This window comes from Pogona vitticeps, chromosome 4, assembly GCF_051106095.1.
Source record: "Pogona vitticeps strain Pit_001003342236 chromosome 4, PviZW2.1, whole genome shotgun sequence".
Lineage (NCBI taxonomy): Eukaryota > Metazoa > Chordata > Lepidosauria > Squamata > Agamidae > Pogona > Pogona vitticeps.
In genome coordinates this window covers 185205336-185222636 of record NC_135786.1, presented here as the reverse complement: position 1 = coordinate 185222636, position 17301 = coordinate 185205336, and the positions used below count along the sequence as shown (strand labels likewise).

General features: G+C 38.1%; 1 protein-coding gene across 4 annotated transcripts in view; it reads right to left on the bottom strand.

Annotated features, from left to right (window-relative positions):
- Positions 1 to 17301, bottom strand: part of GREB1L (GREB1 like retinoic acid receptor coactivator) — a 191182-nt gene that overhangs the window by 117517 nt on the left and 56364 nt on the right. For all 4 annotated transcript variants that reach the window (XM_072998833.2, XM_072998841.2, XM_072998838.2 and 1 more), the window contains exon 3: positions 2580 to 2669. The gene's annotated coding sequence lies outside the window, so the exon portion shown is untranslated. The remainder of the gene's footprint in view (positions 1 to 2579; positions 2670 to 17301) is intronic.

The window sequence follows — 17301 nt, the reverse complement described above, 5'->3', positions numbered from 1 at the left end:
AATGTTGCTTCCTCCTAGCACCTGGTGAAACAAAATGCAAGGAGCTCCCCCCCCACACACACTCTAACTTCTACACTGCGCCAGATGTTTCCATCTAAAATCTCCCTGAAAGCTGATTCGGTGCCTGTGTGGCAACCAAAAAGCAACAATTAGGACCTGAAGGATGGCAATGACCCTCTTGTTCTATCGGGCCTGAATGCTCTGTTGGGCCCCTAACCCAAAGGATACAACAGGTCATAAAAGCGGAATAGATCTTTTGCCTCCTGGAAATACTGGGGTATTTAAATACAACATGAAACAAAGGGAGGCCAATGTTCCTTATAAAGTAAGTCAAACCTTTTTAACTGACCCGTAACAACGAAAAGGGGAAGGGGTCACTTCCCACCTCCAGCCTTACAGGTTATTTGCTCTGCTCTTACTGAAATCATGCACATGCCACACTTTCCCTTTCAGCTTCTTATACTGGAGTTTCCATAAATGATTACATATTTAATAGTCTGACAAGAAAGTACAAAGCTATTGTGTTTTCATTAATGGACAGAAATTAACCACATCAGACTGTTTGTAACAAAGTACCTGAACATCTGAACGGATGTCGCTAGAGGCCTGCCCCATCATGCAGTCTCACCCACACAAGTCTTCCAGGATTTACCTTCTACTCAGAGCATGGAAACGTAGTTTTTTTTTTTAACTACAGCTCCAACACTGCCCTGTCTAGCGTGGTCACTGATTACGCTGGCTGGGAGATGCTAGGACTAAAATAGTGGTTCCCTAAACTCTGCCTTCCCTAAGATTTGAAAAAAAAATTGAAGCTCAATCATTCTTTGTCTAAATAATACTTTTGTTTTCAAATGGCAAACTACCCATTTACAGCTTTCAAATGCAACAATAAACTGTGATGCTTTATTTAAAACAAAAACTCTTAACTTCTAAAGGAGTATCCTCCAATATCTTAACAGACTAGATATGGTTGAATAACTGAAATTCAATCTAGGCAAGATCAAAGAGCTCTTGTTTGAAAGGCCTCCTGGACCAGCCTTTTCTAGATGCTCCATTTGAAAGGAGAGGTTCTTCCATCTTAGATCTAACATGGCAATCAGTTTCTCAGGTGGTACCAGCGACTAGGAATGTTTTTGCCCGCCTTTGATTGGTGCAACAATGGTGTCCAATTTGGAGGTAAAAAAAGACCTGCCCATAACCTCACAGGATTTGGCTATAGCAAGACTAAACTAATGCAGTGTGACCTCCATAGGGCCTCCTCTAAATACAGTCTGGAAATTGAAGACAGGGTAGAAGATGGCGGCTAAAGTGTTGACCACGTCTTACTAGAGCCTCTGCCTCTTCCAGCAGATTAACTGCAAACCTCTGGGTGTTGTTCTGAGTTCCGGTTTTCAACTTTAAATTGCTTAAAATTCACACACCCAACATACACACACCCTGTGTGAATCTGCCTGCACACTGACATTATTCTTACAGGGTCCCATCTAAGGCATAGTTATCAGGAACGCATCATATTGAGAAATAATTTTTAGTTGTGGCATCAATTGGTGTTATTTCAGAAGTTTTCTAATATTTTAGGGGTGTAATATTCCCCTCTGCTGAAATCATTTTACTTAGGCAGAACTAATTTTTTTTTCTGCTGGCCTCTTCTTCTGTGATAATTTATTGCTGTCACTTATTTTTAATGTATAATTTTTATTGCTTTTAAATGCTTTGAAATGTTTTTTAAATATGGAAATATTAACTTTTCTGAAATTGTTAAGTTATGGGATGGAATACAAATATTATAAATGAATGAATGAATGAATGAATGAATGAATGAATGAATGAATAATGTTCTCAGTAATGAAATGAATGAATGAATGATTGAATAATGCTTCTAATAATGCAATTAATAATATTAAGATAAACAGTGCCTAAAACAAATGGATACTACAGATACTGTTTATACCTAACCTTGGCATTATGCATGCCTATAAATAAACAGGATTCATTTTAATTGTCATTTGTCTAGCAGTCTTGAAACATTAAATAAAAATATGCAACATATACCTCCCACAAAAAACAGCTTTTCTTTTAGTTAATTTAATACTGTTTCAAGAAGTGCTAAATCCAATGATTAATCCCAAATAGAGGAGCTCTCCTGAATTAATGGCACTCTTTAAGTCAACAGTTATCGGTATGTAAGCCCCATTGATTCAGTTAGTCTGCTCTAGCTGGAACTAACAACTAGGTCTGTACCAAAGGGTTCTGTTGATTCCACCCACCCCTCTCCACATTCAAAGCTTGCAACGGTTTGTAAGAACAATTAACACTCTCATCCAGTGATGAGCTGTGCCATATGAAATGACTATGAATGGAAAGTGACTTTATAAGGTTATAAAATGTATACACATATCACGGACTGATGGCAATGGTAATTTCTGATACCTACGAGAGACAAAACATGTGTAACTGATATAAAAAATTCAGTTCAGCAGAAAACGTCTGAGGAAAACTATCAGAGAATGACACAAAATACCTGTTATGATAAATGCGTAATCACGCTTGCTGCATTTTGAATAGATAAAGAACACTACCTTCTCGTATTTTCAGCCTTTTTTAAATGCAGTCATGATTGTTCGAAGTTATTCTGCCATTTGATCCAGATTGCTGAAAGCTTTAAAGATCTGCAAAATAATAAAGTGGTTAAAAATAACTGAGGAGGATGTAGTAATCATTATAGAGAGCAACACATCTCTAAAGCCTCACCAAAACTCCATATAACAGAACCACTTAGGGGCTTCTCGAAACTTCATTTGTGATAATAATACATCCAAGCTGCAGTCCTATCCACACTTCAAGTGACCACACTGTACTGAATAGGACTTACTGTTGAGTAAACAGGCATAAGTTTATAATGCAGAGTTCCTTGTGGCTATCAGATGGGTGCTCCTTTGTTTCACTCTAGACTAACACAGGGAGCAGTTTTATCCAAAAGCCCCAAATCTAAGGGTAATAGAATATATATCTGTCAAATTCCCCACAAAGATCAAAATGTTTTATTCTCCATATTTGCCATGCAGTGTTTGAACAAGAGTGACACTGATATTCACAAGTGTAATAGTAATAATAATAGTTTGAGAGCTAAAAACAGCTTTCTAATAGGTCTTTATAAATTTGGCATTTACTTGTGACTATTAATTTTATTTTAAAAATTCAGTTTATTAAGAAAACTAAAATGTTATGCTGCTAGCGTATCTGGATCCAGGTACATATTAGGAAATGTAAAATATTCAAATTTATAAAGACTTAAGTTTTAGTACATCCAAGAAATATGTCAGACAGTACACCTGCATATGTAGATCAGATTTGAAATATAATAGTTTTGTTGCAGTGTTATTTACAATGAAAAAGTTGTCACTAAATTAAATAATTCCACAAAAAACATCCAAGATCAAAGAGCATCTGCTTGAAAGGCCTCCTGGTAAAGACCTGAAACAGTTGTGACATTGTATTATTTAATCACATTGCGGGGAACTCTGGATTTTATTTGGGGAGAGGCAGACCCTAAAACAGTTAGCAAACATGACAAGAACTGTGCCTGAGAATGAAACTTTTAGTATAATGAACAAATATATCAGTTCTTTTTACAATGCCTGAAATTCAATGGTAACTCACAACTAGATTTGGCCCATTGAATCAATGGAACTTATGGCGGAGTTGACTCACCAAATCCCTCCTGATTCAATGAGTATACTCCAGTTGCAACTTACTACTGGATTTTCATCGCTGTCTGCTTTCATAAACTATATTGCTGTAGTTCCAGGAGTAACTCATCTGTGGTGTCCATATTTGCCTTAAATGGGAAGGAATCAAACAGCCATTCATGTAGTTACTTAAAAATGACTACATGGGTGGTTTCAACCACATGGAGAAGCAATTTTCTGTTCAAGAATAGAGTGTGCCAAGTTTACCAAGCTGTCTGAGGGCCTGGAACAGCATGGGAAAGCCTTGCTTACTTTGCGGTCAGACTCCACATAACTAGCTTTAATGTGGCCTGAGCCACTGAAGTTTAGTGACTAAACAAAGGAGTCTATCACCCCACACAGTAAGTGGCCATGTAATTCTGCTGCCCCTTCCATACCACCCCCTTCAGATTTGTGACATTTGAGTATGTCTAAATTGAGCATTACACAGCCATAATCTCCAAGACCCAACCACATTCCCTCCTACAGGAAGCTTTTGTCTTTTGAAGTATTTGCTGGCACCGGAACATGACCTTGAAATGGCAGCTCCATTAATCCAAGTTTTAACTGTTTTCTGGATGGTTTTCCTTTCCCTCACAAACTGTATCCTATAAACAGAAAGCTTTAAATTGCAGGCATCCCATTTATAACCATGCCAACACTGAGGAACTGGAATGAGAAGACTGATCTCTGACTATTTCCCATCACTTCATGGAATTCTTGCCTCTCAAAGCAGGAGAGATGTCCATCATGGTAACAAAGAATCGAGCCTGTCAGGGATGAACCCTGCCAAACTTCCTTTATTCTTCCAATTTGAATCTCTCTCTGTCTCTCAGCCGTATCACTACCAAATTTTTATCAAACTCTAAAGATTTTAATCGTTATTATTTTTGAAACTTCACAATCTATTCCAACAGCACCAAGGCTGAAATTGCCGTTTTGGAGGCCACGTGCTGAACATTTCACCTGCTAGTAATGACATCTTTGTATTTTCTTCTAATTACGCTCAAAGCTAAGACCTTTGGCCCTGGGCCACAGACCTCTATTCAGGCTGCACACATTCTCTTAAGCACCCTGATCCTTTGTTGTCATTCTCAGTCTTTCATCTATTATTTACATCCATTCAGGAGGGAGCTACTCTACCATTTGTGAACCTCTAAAGCTTATAATCATCTTAATTTCTTTGCCTTTCCACTCCTGATTCACAGCAAGCAAATTGATAAAATCATTTTTCAAGCCAACAGTTTGACTTCTGACAAGTTTCTAAAGCTTGGGAGCCCTCTTGAAAGTGTTTACTGAGGGGAGGGGGAGAGTGAGGGAGAATACTTTGCTCTTGGTAGAAAACTTGGCAGCTTTAAAAAAAATCGTTTTCATTCATTAAGAGAAGTCAAACACAATTAGCTGAACTAAGAAAAGGTGAAGTTACATTTTGCTTTGAAACAATGGAAAATGAGTTAAAGATGTTTACAACTTAAAGGCTTTGATTTCTGCCGAATTAATGAGCTAATGACATAATCAGATACAATTCTGTTAAACTAAACAGCATGCAATCAAATACATTTTTTTAAAATGGAAAAAGAAAACCATGCTCCAATTTTGCAATCAGAGAGCTGCATAAAATTGGCTTATTTACACTCATTTTCAACAGGCTCTGTAATACATCTCAAATATACATCCTACTCACAGAACACAAAATCTAAAATTACGTACTCTAGCAATAGTACCAAAAATTATCCCCCAGATGCAGACAAAATCACAATTGTTCTTTGCAAGGCTGACAGTTCCAGTGACAACAAAATGCAATTTTTTTAAAAAAAGGACAAACTTCTTTTTTTTTTTTTACCATCACGCCAGACAATCAGATCTGATTTTTATATCCACAAAGAAATTTAGAGATTCAAACAGGACAGTGTATGGTTCATCCTGGTGATTTCTTCTTGTACTGCCTGCCTTTCTAACACAATGTCCTGGTTGTTGTCTGCCTCCTCTGAAAGCTTCCAGCCTCCTCATCTTTCCTTATTTTCACCATTTGCTTCCACTAGCAACTCACTTGAGACTCATCCATCTTACAATTCCTCAAGTGACAGATGCTCTTAGAAAATGACCATTCTGCTGAGTGAACAAAAGATAACATCACCTCTAGGAACTCAATAGAGAAATACGACAGCAGCCTTAACACAGTTTCTTTCTGAAGGCTGCTGTAAACCTCTCACAAGTGAAAAAAGAAAACAAATGCAAAACAGTGTAATTTTTTACAACAAAAATCAAGGCAGAAAGCAGAATGTTGAAAAACACATCCTAGTAAAGTGAATCAGGATTGTCTCATTTTAAAAACAAGTCTGTTCCACAGCAATTATTCTTACAGAGTAATAGAATCAAGGACAATAAGTTCTATTTAGGGATACTTCACAGGAACAGAAAGTACATTGGTCTAAATGCAATTAATATTGGGTTGGATCCAAATTTATTCATACTTAGAGCTATCCCACTGAATTTATGTCTACTTTTATTAAATCATGTCCAATCCTATTTATGCTATACTTTCCAACATCCCATTTTTCATACTGCAAATTAAACTTGTATCATTCAAAAACTAAACTGAGTAGTGGAGACCAAACCTACATTTAAAAAGGCAGTTTCAAAAACTGTGATAGAGTTTCATTTCTTTTTGTAAACTCTAGATATTCTAATATTACACACAGCACCTTACAACACAGGGTGACAAAAACCTCATTTTGAACTGAAGAGGTTTCGTAATACAGGAGGTAGCAGTAATATGTACAATTACAGAAACTAGGATACCATAACCTTTAAATATAATTTTCTCCTGATTAAGAATTAACTACATCCACATCATAGTTTGCCTGACTTGGAACTGATTTGAGTTCTGTATACACTTGAGTACAATAGTAGTTTGTTTTTCAAACACTGGAAGTTACAATTGCAAATTCAGACCTTGCATGTTCATTTTGGCTTTTATTTGTTTTGCTGATAGGTTAAATGTAATTAGTTATTACACAAGGTAGAACCTGGACAGTTAAAAAAATACAGGAGGGGAAAAATGAGAAGGATGCTGTGGTGAGCAATAAATCACTTTTGTAACAAAGGAAGGTCATATTAACATCCCCCAGCAACAAACTAATGAGATATCACATATGGAAAGAGTCAGTTCTCTCCACCGAATGGGAAGCTGTGGACTCAAAACGTCTCCCTCCTTTTTTTTTTCTGGAACAGATTTTTTTTAGTTGTTCATAATGACAAAATCTGCTTTTATACAAAGATGCAAAACAACCTTTGCTACAAAAGAGGAATATTTATTTCTCAGAACAAAGCAAAAGAAATATTGTTGCTCTGAATGAAAGGGCAAATCAATTCATCCAAGTGTTAGTATCAATTGTACATTTGCACAGGTCCAACAAGCATTTCGTCATCATAACGTATCCAGTGAAGTTCATGAATTGTCTATACATTTGAAAATAACAGTCCTGACCAAGTAGCAATTTACTGGCCTTGTCCAGACATAAAACTCAAACTGTTGTCTGAATGCTCAGATATTGTCAGACTGTAACTCTCAGGACTCCTGGCCATGATGGCTGGAGCTTTTGGGAACCCTGAGTCCACCTTTCTGATATGGAGACTTTGGGAACTACTGCTCACCCAAGGTTTAACATACAGGCAGAAGCTGTAACAACATCTTGGGCAAGTGGTTCTCAACCTTGGATCCCCAGATGTTCTTGAACAAAAATTCCCAGAAGCCTTAATCAGTAGTTGTGCTGGCCAGGATTTCTGGGAGATGTAATCCAAAAACATCTGGAGACCCAAGGTAGGGAACCACTGCCTTGGGCTAATTCATCTCTTCTCCAAAACAGCTGTGAGAGTCTGCAGGTTTTCACATCTGGCTTATATTAACTGCAGGTTGCTGTGATTGTGATGTCTAAAGGTAAGTAAATAAACTAGGGCTCCTCTTGTTCACTTAAAAAAGCCAATTGCAAACCAAAGCTTATGAAGCTGGTTAGTTTAAACAAACTGTAGTTTGGGTTCAGATGTATTTCTAAGCTATGCTTTATTCATTCAAATAAAAGTGAGTTTTTAACATCTTCCTTGAAACTGTGCCAGAGGAAAAGAGAGAAGGCAATTAATTGGCAGCCTATGGCTTGCTGTTGTTAATTCTTACAGCAGATAACCCACTACTGTAACACTATGAACATTTAATATTGCATCCAAATGCAACCAAACTTTTCAATATCACTTGCAGAGAAACTCTGATTTCCCTTCTTCCATATGGTTGAAGTGCATCAGTTGGGGGTTGACACAGATTTGGAGTGCATGAAATCATAACAAAATACAAGAATTCTTTCAGCAAAGATGAAAAAAATTCATTTCAGAAAGACCAGCAGATAGTTGGGTTTAAATATGATCTGCTAAGCACCATTAATGGAGCTTGTTCTGTTTATGCCAGTAAAACAGATTAGTAAATTCTGTCTTCTTACCAATCAGATTTTTTTTCAGTCCTCTTTCCAAATCTTCCTATACAGCACAAATATATGTTTATACTTCGGAAGAACTATAGGGACTGATGTTAGAAATATAAACAAAGCCTTAGGTTGATTGATTTACTCCAGCAACAGAAGTCTTTAAAAGAGTAAGCAGTCACTTGACAAATAATTTGATGTGATTGGTTGTGAGTGCAAAGCAAAGCAATCCTAAGTGTGTTTACTCAGATGTACATCCTGCTGGTTTGACTCAATTGTACCTTCTGCTTTCAGGTAGTGACAGCAGAGATGGGAAGTAAATTTTTAGACAACAGCTGCTAGAATATTCCAGCCATGCCTTTCTGGGACCTGTAGTCTAAAAAAGTAACTTTCCAAGCTTTGATACCTAGCTAGAGAGTACATAGGCTTGTCAAAGATCCATCATTATCTTTTCCAATGGTAGAAACCCTTCAGGTTATTCCATGTGATAGAGTCTGAGTGATAAACAATAATATCAGTAGTGATTCATCTAGGTTATGCCTCCTTCTCCAGGGGTAGATGAAGCAGACTTGAACGCACAGCAGAATTTATCATACAAGAGAATCTCTCTGTCAATCAGAATAAGGGATACCCTGAAAAGAAGAAACAATACTTTTGACCAAATATGCAAGCTTGGTGAGATGATTTTAAGAAATACTTAAAATGTATATGTAGTCTTACGCACCTTATATGAAAGCAAGTTCCTGTGGTGACATGGGTGTGAATCTCATGTGAGTATGAGCAGGCTGAATGTTTTAGAATACATACGGGCCGAAATCCAATTGCTTGTCCCAACAAGAGTAGATCAATGGGATCAATTGCTGAATGTAAGTCAGCATTGCTTAATCAATTGCTGAATGGTAATTATGTAAATCCCATTGATTTGGGGACAGTACTCCGGTTGGGAACTGCAATTGGATTTAGGCCACACTGCTCAGTTATATTTTCATTTTTTTTCTACGAATAGTTGCACCAACTAAAATGTCTCTTTCCAACCCACATATGCAGATGCTATAACCCAAAGACCAGGGGTCTCTGAAGTACTCACAGGCCAAGCAAAGGCTGCCTCATTCTCTCCAATATCAAGGAACACTCTTTAGAAGCAGCGTATTTATGACCAATTCTATGAGAGTGAAGAGGATGACTTAGGCCATGCCTGTGCCTTTGAGACTCTGAATCAAGATGAACATTTGCCACAATTCACTTAACTTGTAGGAAGGATAAATACAGGAACTTTCCTCAGTATCACAGAAATATAAACAATTTTACACTTGATATCCTTCAGTTATACCTCAGAATTCTGTTGTTGATAACATTGTATTACATTTGCCACAGGATATGTGAATATATTTAAAGAAAAGATGGATACTGAACAATTTCCACTGTGACACTGAAGTACACAGAAAGGGTGGTCCGACATATTTCTTTCTAATACAGCAAGCTTTTATCTCCATAAGCTGCTGACACTGGAGCATGACCTTGAAATGACAACTCCATGAAGCCATCTCTTGTTTTGTACATTAAAAAAAACACACCTCATTAAATTAAATATTTTTAAACACAATAGGATCAATATGAATGCAAGAAAAAGTACACCCCTGGCAAGCTCTTATTGCATGATTGATCAAAAACAAACAAAAAAAAAAAAAAACCCAACAGCTTTCCAGATCACAACTAGTGCCAAAAAAAAATCTGCCGAGAAAAAAAAATCCATCAAAATGAAACTCTTAAACCCTTCACGAACTTATTTGCACTTCAAAAACTCCTTAAGACCCTTCAGCTAAACCCCAGGGTTTAAAACACTGCAAAAATACAAGAGGGGGTGGCTGTCATTTATCTTCCTTTTGGCCTGGTCAGAGCTGTAAAGTCTGCCAACTCTTTTTTTTAAAAAGTCATAGTTTGACCCATTTTGTTTTAAAGAAAACTACCAGACTCAGTTCTTGCACAATCTGCCCCTTTAAATTAATTTATAATTAAGAGCTCTTTGTAAACTGAAATACTGCCAACTAGCTAGTAAAACCCACAAAATTATAACTGCGAAATATGTGGGTGTCCATAAACATGTAAGAGGTACATATAACAGAGGTTGCCATGTCCTATACATTAAATGAAATCCACAATTAAAAGCTGTTTCTATAGGGAAATGTTCGTCTGCAACTGAAATCCACAAAATTACAATTATGAAATCTCTCTTTCTCTCTCGCACACTCTCTGTCATTTATACAGAATATATTAACAGAGGCTTGCCAGATCCTTAATATTCTATTATTCCCACTGTATAATTTAGAAATATGTTAGTTTAAATTAATTTATATATAAGAACAACATGTTGTACACCACTGCCTCTCATAGCCTATGTACAGAAAGCATTTTAAACTTCTGCAGTTTTAAGACTCATAGATTAATCCAAGGAAAATGGGCTTTTCATGGGTCACAGGGACCTTCTTAAGCTGTTATCAGGGCACTATGACTCTATTTATATATTCTACTCTCTTCCATCCTGATACATCCTGTAACTGGATTTATCACAGTGCTTTTTTAGGGCAAAACATATATAGCCATGTCTGTTTGAACAAAATATAGCTCTAGTGAATAATTATGCTGCCAGTAAGTTTCTGGACAGTCAAATAACAGAGGCTTATAAATCTCTATTCATATTGATCAGTCCCTCTTTGACCAATTGAACTTACTCCTGGATAAGAGTGCACAGAATTGCAAACTCATTATATGACCCAACCAACCCACAGGCTTGAAATAGAAATCAATGCATTGTTAAAAAGTGCAAGTACTTTAGGTATGGTAAGAAGAGAAACCTGAGGTCTAATTTTGCCCATTATGTTCCCTGAATGTTCTGAATGGCTGTTCTCTAACCTTCTGCCTTTTCTTTGGATAAACCAAAGGGAAAAAAGCAATTAAAGGATGTCTTCTAAAAATTATCCTAAACCTGGACTGCCAAATTCATATTATTTTAAAATGATAACACTCCATAACTTATGTCATTTCAGAAAGCCACAACCTACAAACACTTATAATTCAGAAGGCAGGTTGCATGTCCCCATTGTATAAAATATCTGGCTTTCTTATTAAACAAAGCAATCCTAAATCTCTATGTAGAAACATGAAGATATGTGCTCTAAAAATTACCTGCAATTTAGTGCTACAGAATATTCACTAAGTTCACTGGAAGAAGATCAAGGTGTAGATATAATTAATAAATACACCTGTTATACAAACATATTCCAAGAGCCTTTGAAGAAAATAACGAGTCCGTACCCTACAATACAGTTTACTTGCACATATGCTACATTCTGAAGTTCATCTATGGCACTAGTTTCTGGAGAACATGTCCATGAAGAATTTCAAAAGGGAGCACAAAACTGCAAGATGTAGCAGTCATCCTGCATGGGATAGTTGTTTTCTTTCTGCTATTTACTTGAAATAAAAGCCCCCCCCCCATCTATTTTGTTGGATTCAAAGATGGTCAGTTGGATCCAAGAAGCTTCCAGGGTCTGCATTTGGTCATTTGTGGTCATCCTCACTTTGACCTATTTTAGGTGTAGGGAAGTGAGGGACTTTCAATTCCAGTTTTGATTAAAAAATATCCCATGGACCTAAAACAGGCTGGGAGAATGTGAAAATGACCAATAAGTCACACTTTGTCCACTAGACAGGAATGGTTGGGAGGGATGGGAGTGTTCGTATTTCCACTTGGTTTGGGTTCTTATATTTATCAGAGCTGCTTGCACTGTTCATAGACTTGGACTGAGAATGTCTTGAAATTGCATGAGTACAGGCAACGTGTAAAAAAGTGGATGCTGTGCCCAGATATGTGTAAATTCCATCAATTCCTTACAGGTTGCATTTTCCCAACTACTTTGGGTAGAAGACAGTATTCCTCTCTTCAGTCGCATCTCATAATTATTATCCAATGCAATTTCCCTGCATCATGGCCCCTACAAATTCTTCCATAATACTGCACACAAATATACAGTATTGTTAACATTTCCTAAAAGTAACTAAAAAAATAAGAAGCTGTTTTGGGTAGCTGTTACACATATTGCTGTGACACAATGAACCCTCAACCACTCCACAAAATCCATTTGTTGTTCAGCAGTCTCCAGACCACCCTCTGGCAAAGCACCCAAAGTACAAGGAACTTAATCCATTGATCCAGTGCCACTGACTAAAAATCACTGTTTTCTATGGTCACTAATGTGTTCTAAATATTTAAATTTAGTTTTAATTCAACCAGAGTGTGGAGAAATCCACATATAGCATTTCCATTTTTTTTCAAAATGAAGGCAGAAAACAAAAAGACTCCAACCCCACCCACAATCACCCTAGGGATTCACTAGCAACTAGGGTGGGCAGGCCCTAATCTAATTCCCTAATAAAAGCTTGTGACAACCTGCAGAGACCGGAGTGCAAATCACATTAGTGGGAGACACCAGATGACCAAAGAAAGTGCTCAAGGCCTGGTAAAACTGGTAAACAAAAGGCAACATTCCACATAAATACCAAGCTAGAGTCAGCATCCTGTGATGCCTGGATCTGATAATGCAGAAACAGATTAGAGGCTGCCGACAAAAGAATAAAATAAAGAACAAAAGGGTCATTTTGACACATCAAGAAAGGATCTTAATTAAGCCAACGTACATTCACTTGGCCGTTACAAAAACTATTCCTACGCAGCTTTGTTGGGGGGGGGCAATGAAACCGTGATGATGACCCATAGACTAGACAAGCTACTGAAGGTGACACTTTCTCTACTACATCTAATCTACCAGGCAAATTGGTCCTTTTCTCTGGGAAACATTTGTGACATTTTAAAGACCTATAATGAGTTTAAGGTTTGTTGACCAACATGTTGAAAATTATTGTCTAACTTTAATGGATCAGTTTGGTAAGGAGATACTTCACATCACTAAAAAGAAAACTGGTTTCTTCTCATGCACCAATTTGTTATGTAAATTAAGTTTCCCTTCAGTACACCAAGAACAAAACGTAAACCTATCAGTGCAGTGAAATCAAACATGCTTAACTGTGCCATAATTAAGTTGTAATCCTAGATGTACTTGTGTGTATGTGTTCTGTGTTGTCAAGTTGGAACCAACTTATAGTGACCCTAATAGGGCTTTCACAGTAAATTAGATATTTAAAGAGTGATTTCACCAATTCCACTTCTGCAGTGAGTTTCCATGGCCAAGTGGGGATTCAAACCCTGTTCTCCAGAGTCATTGTCCATCACTTTACACCTTACACAATATTAGGTGTGTAGCATTGTAGGGAAGCTGCTTGCCCGTATCGTACTGAAGAGGCTCCAGGTGCTTGCAGACAGAGTCTATCCAGAATCACAGTGTGGATTTCGAGCTAATAGATCCACCACTGAAATGGTATTCTCCCTCATACAGTTGCAGGAGAAATGCAGGGAACAACAACAACCCACTCTTTGTAGCCTTCATAGATCTCACAAAGGCCTTCCCAAGATTGGATGTCCACCTCGACTCCTTAACATCATCAGGACTTTTCATGAGGGAATGAAAGGCACTGTAGTTTTTGATGGCTCAACATCAGATCCCTTTGTCATGCGAAGTGGAGTGAAACAGGGCTGTGTCCTCGCACCAACCCTGTTTGGGATCTTTTTTGCTGTCATGCTGAATCACACATTTGGAACTGCAACAGAAGGTGTCTATCACTGGACTAGATCAGACAGAAAGCTCTTTAATCTCTCTAGATTGAGAGCGAAGACCAAAATCCATCTGAAATGCATGCGGGACTTCCTCTTCACCGATGATGCAGCCAGTGTCACCCACTCTGTTGAAGACCTCCAACAACTCATGAATCATTTTAGCAAGGCCTGCCAAGACTTTGGACTGACAATCAGCCTGAAGAAAACACAAGTCATGGGCCAAGACGTGGACTCACCTCCCTCTATTACCGTCTCCGCACAAGAATTGGAGGTTGTTCATGACTTTGTGTACTTTGGCTCAACAATCTCTGACACTCCCTCCCTAGATGTCGAGCTGGATAAACGCATTGGCAAAGCAGCTACCATGTAGAGAGTATGGCTCAATAAGAAGCTGATGACATATACCAAGATCCAGGTCTATAGATCCTGTGTCCTGAGCACACTCCTGTACTGCAGTGAGTCCTGGACCCTTTGTGCATGACAGGAGAGGAAGCTGAACACCTTCCATATACGTTGCCTCCAACGCATTTTTGATATCACCTGGCAGGACAAAGTTCCAAATAGAGTAGTCCTGGAACAAGCTGGAATTTTTAGCATGTATGCATTACTGAAACAGCGTCGTCTACATTGGCTTGGGCATGTCGTGAGAATGGCTGATGGTTGGATTCCAAAAGATCTCCTGTATGGAAATTAGTGCAGGGAAATCACCCCAGAGGGAGACCACAACTGTGATACAAGGACATCTGCAAGCAAGATCTGAAGGCCTTAGGAATGGACCTCAACAGATGGGGAACCCTGACATTTGAGCGTTCAGCCTGGAGGCAGGCGGTGCATCACGGCCTCTCCCAATTTGAAGAGACCCTTGTCCAGCAGGCCGAGGCAAAGAGGCAGTCACGAAGCAACAAAATCAGGGAACTGGACAGAGGACAGATTGCATTTGTCTTCAGTGTGGATGGGATTGTCACTCTCGAATTGGCCTTCTCAGCCACACTAGATGCTGTTCCAGGTCCTCCATACAGAGCACATTACCATAGTCTTTCAAGACTGTAGGATGCCTAAATAACTAACATTAGTGTACTCACCTGAGAGTAAATCCCCCTGAAAATGTTGGCACTTCGAGTTATTATGCCTAAAATTGCACAGTGAAAGAAGTATTCAAGCAATCTCATTTGTCAGCTATGAACATCAGTTTAGTTAGACAGCAGCACAAGAAATTTTCAGTATCTTTTAGATGTCTGATACTTTGTCAAAATTAATAGCAATAGCAGCAGAGTCTAATCTGGAAAAGTCTGTTACACGTGAATTTCGTTCTGCAAGTGGGTATAACAGAACTTCTGAGTTTACCAGCCTTTACTCTACCACAACTCAGTATAATTCAAAATCCTTTGAACAAAAAGCACAGGTAGTATCTCTGCATGGTATCTCCACTGTAGGATTTGCTATAACAACTCCCAACACCTGAAAAAGAATGACTTGACTTTCCCAAACAGGACCCTGTGCAATGCAACATGCATATACATGAACCATAGCCTTGCCCCAGTCTCTTAAGTGTGATGACATCTGCAGAAGTCATAACAGTGATGTGATGTATTTTGCTAAAACTCTCTACTAGCCACATGGCTAAGCTTTGAGAGATCACCCCATCAGGCACTTGAAGGTGCACTTGTTGGGCTATCTAAAAATGCACGAGACTCCTAGATATCAAATAGTCACGTGTGTCTCCTGATTGTACAGTACAGATATACCAGCACTGACAGGGTAGTTTTAATTATTTTACCATGTCAGTTACCTGAAAATTCTCAGACACACACTAAAAGTGTAAAATCTATAGAAATACAAAATCCCGTGATATTTTTTAAAAATAATAGAAACTGTTCTTTCATTTGTTCATTTGTCTCTTCTCTCTAGTTTCACTTGGGAGATTCTGAGGAGCAACCCAAACTTATTTCCATACCTGGCAGAGCCTAGTTTTAATGTCTGCAGTCTGCTCCTACCTTTGATTTTAAGAGTGAGACCAGAGGCCGACTCTGTGGTTTCAGCATAAGCTCTTTCTCCTCTTCCCTTCTATTTTGGATTTCGTTTAACATCTTACTTACTCAACAGTTCTGTAGAAGTCAGAAGCTCTCACAATATGCCCTGACTTGTGATCTGGTTTAATGAAAAATATTACCCTAACTTGTTTATTTATTTGTCTTACATGTCACCATTCTCCCAGAACTGGAATTTTATGTCAAGATTATTTATAATAGAATGTATAATCCTATATTCCACCTCTTGACATACTGTCCATTGTTTTGATTTCTGCAGAACCTAGAATGTCTCATTCTGTTTGACTAAAAAAAAGGAGGGCTTTAACTTTGACGGTACATCCTGTCTACTCTGGAAAAATTTCCTCAGAGTTCTATCCAGCTTACTTACAGAACTTTGAATATAAGACTGAAGTGTCCATCCTAGAATTGTTTACCTGGAAGTAAACCCTACTAAACACAACAGGATTTATTTCTAAGTCAGCATACATAAGCTTGCTCTTTATTTTCTTAATAAGGAATCCACACCTTTAAAGATGGTATACTTGTATAGGTTCCCAGTCTCTTAAATGAATTGTAGACAAACATTTTTTAAAGGCAGGAAAGTTCTCTGTCCATTTGATTGACTCTTCTCACTATAGAACTATTACGGAAAAATGAGCATATGTTCAAAATTGTTGTTTAATCATAGTACATTACAGCTAGAATTGTTGCTTAATCACAGCATGCTACAAATACACTTTTTAAAAAAACCTCTTCTCAGTAACATAGTTCAAGGTTTCTTAATACAGACAACACAACAGTACTTTGTCTCAACACAGACAGAACTGCTACAGCTCAGCTCAGCCAAACTTTTAGGACAGCTTCCCCCCAACCTGCTGCCCTTCATGTATTTTAATCTTAAATTCCCATTAGCCCCAACCAGCTCAGGCAAGAAGTCAGGAATTGTGGAACCTAGCAAACGTAAGTCATTTCAAGGCTTGAAACCGAAGCCACACCAAAGTTGGGAGATGCAATCACATGATGGTATTCAAAAGATTCCTGAGATGCCATAGATAAAACATTGAGGCTTTGTGAGACTGTTCTTACACCAGCACCAACCCCTTCATCTGGTAACTGCCAAGACAATGCAAGAGTTCAGACAATGCAGGAATACAAATCAATGGATACTACCAAACCTTGCAGCAAGAATGCCAGGTAGTTGTCTAAATTTATCTTAAATGAATGCTCCAACTCTGGAGGCATTCAAGAGAAATTTTGACAACCACCTGGCAGATATTCTTTGATTTGTATTCCTGCACTGAGCAGGAGCTTGGACTTGATGGCCTTATAGACCCCTTCCAACT